This window comes from Solanum tuberosum, unplaced genomic scaffold (assembly GCF_000226075.1).
Source record: "Solanum tuberosum cultivar DM 1-3 516 R44 unplaced genomic scaffold, SolTub_3.0 scf00239, whole genome shotgun sequence".
Classification (NCBI taxonomy): Eukaryota; Viridiplantae; Streptophyta; class Magnoliopsida; order Solanales; family Solanaceae; genus Solanum; species Solanum tuberosum.
The window spans coordinates 627,730-630,595 of NW_006239163.1; positions in this window are offsets into that span (position 1 = coordinate 627,730).

The window sequence follows — 2,866 nt, forward strand, 5'->3', positions numbered from 1 at the left end:
AGCTAAGCACAAGTGTTATCAAGATTTCAAAAGTGATTTAGTTCCTAATTCTAAGAATTCAACAAAATGTAACAAACACGATTCAATTTCAAGAGTTTAAAAACAGTGATTGGGTAAAGTCCAGGGCTGCAGCTTTTATCAGGATTCATCCAATCAATATCATTTGTATAGGTAATTATCAACTATCGAATCAATGAATCACAGGGTTAAATGTATGATCATGGTTTTCCGACCTCTAATCGCCTACGATAAATAACACCCTAACTACATCATTGAGCGGGGATAGGATGGAATAAGTACCGAGCATTATGATTTCTTCCTGTATAGTGACCCAAGCATGGTTTCTAGGTATATCCCTATCATAGATACAAATTAACCCTAATTATATAGAATTAATCATGTTCCTTATGTTCCACGTTCTATCCTCTTATTCCTCTCCCGAGTTCAATTTAGACAATGTATTTATTTCAATGGTGATCAGTCACGAAATATGAAAAGCAAGAACATAAGAAAGATTCATATGATAATTGACATTAACCCAATGAAAACTTAATAGAGTACAATCATCATGTAGCCACAGCCTTAGAACTAGGGTATTTAGCTACTCATAATCCAAGATACAATCAAGCAATGTTCAATAAGCATAAAGAGATCGAAAGGAAAAGAGTTTAGGAAAGAACCCTAAAAATGGGAAAACGTTCTCCTAAGTCGTCGTTCTTCAAAACCCAGAAAAATATGTTTTAATAAAATAAATAATGACCTATTTATACTAAAGTCGAAATGGCCAAAACTAGGAGTACGAGGCGCAACGTGGAGAGGCTTTGAAATTTTTATTCCAGGCACATTAGCCTCTTCCGCGACGCAGACACTCCACGGAGTGTCCTGCCTAAAAATCAACTTTCGCGAATAAAACAACAACCCTTCTGCGCGACGCGGAGAGTACACGCAGGGCTCTACCTAATATCAACTCTCGTGAATTTATTTAAGACCCCCTATCCACGACGCGGAGAGGATACAACATTGCCTTGGTATTCTTTTCTTCCTCTTTCTTCCTTGCTTCTTTTTGCCTTTGAATCTTTTGTGTTTCCCGTTGCCCATTTTCTTGCTCATTTCTCCGATTAAGCTCACCTACACAACTAATCATGTTGGTTAGCTCATAGACAACCAAAAGACTCAATAAAACTATAATATAACACATATTGACTTCAAACTAAGCTTAAATGCGGGCATAATTAGCTTTCTAGGCATATTTATATGCCTAAGATCACCTGGTGATTCAATTTGCATCACTATATTCTTCCAATACTTTTGAATATTAGTTATAATGCAAAGCAATAGTTCTTAAGTATGTTTTAAATACTCCAAAACTCTTTTCATTGTCATCCAATGAGTTTAATTAAGATTGCACTTGAACCGACTCAGTTTAATAATAGTGCATGCTATATCTGATCGCATACACTTTATGATACATATCATACTTCTCAATACTCTAGCATAATCCAATTGTGAGTCACTTTTGCCTTCATTCTTTTGAAGTACAAAACTCATATTTATTGGAGTCTTGAGATTATTGAAATCCAAATACTTGAACTTGTCAAGTACCTTCTCAATCACATCAGTAACTTTAATGTTTTTCATATCGAAGTTACTTTCTAGCATATGCTTAGTAGCATTTATATCAGAAATGTCTCTTTTGATGATTCAACATGTCATCAACATAAAAACAAGCAATGACCTTGTGATTTGGAGTATCTTTAATAGTAAAAACATTTATCACATTCATTAATCTTGAATTCATTTGTCAACATAGTTTGGTCAAACTTCGCATGTCATTATTTGGGCGCTTGTTCATTTGCCAACAGACTTTCTTTTCTTTACTAGGAACCACAAAGCCCTTGGGTTGTTCCATGTAAATTTCTTCCTCCAATTTTTCATTTAAAAAAAATGTTTTCACGTCCATTTTGATGAATTTGAAGACCATATACCGCAACTAGCGCAATTAACATCTAAATTGATGTAATCCTAGTTAGTGGCAATGTGTCAAAATAATCAAGACTTTCTTATTGTCTAAAGCCTATGACAACAAGTCTTGCTTTGTATTTGCCAATAGTTTCATCAACTTTCTTTTCCTTTTGTAGATCCACTTTGAACCCAAAGTTTTATTTATTGGAGGAGGATCAACCAACTCTCAAGTATGGTTGTTCAAGATTGAATTTATCCTACTATTGACAGCCTCTTTCCAAAAAGGATGAGTCCACAGAAGACATATCTTCTTCGACTATATGGACTCATTTTCAAGAAGAAATGTTAAAAAATCAAACTCGGAGGAAGTAATTTGTCCATTGACACTTACTACGCCTCTGAATCTCTTTATTAAGTACATTATCCTTTGGTTCTTTCCAAGGTCGTTTAGACCCTTCACTTGACTATCCGACGGTTCGGACTTATGAACCATAAATCAACATGCTTTACTCATTGTAGCATATCCAATGATAGTGTCACGACCCGAGTCTACACCCTGGATGTGGCCGGCACTCAAAAACCATTGTTGGTCCCCAAGTGAACCTTCATCCTGGCTGACTACAAGCGGAAGACTAACTTAAGCATGCAAAAGCTTAAAACTGAATAAAATTCAATAAACTCAACTTTTCGAAACTTTAACTCAAACGAAAAACTTAAAATAAAAATAATATATTCAACTTGCCATAAAATAGGCAACTTAAGTCTTTAAAACATTTAATAAAATAAATGAATAATACAGACTTCTCAACTATACTGACTATCTATGAAGCCTATAACTGATAAAGATAGAAGTCGGGACAAGACCCACGACATCCTGACTAAACTGAAAAGTAAATGAAATCCT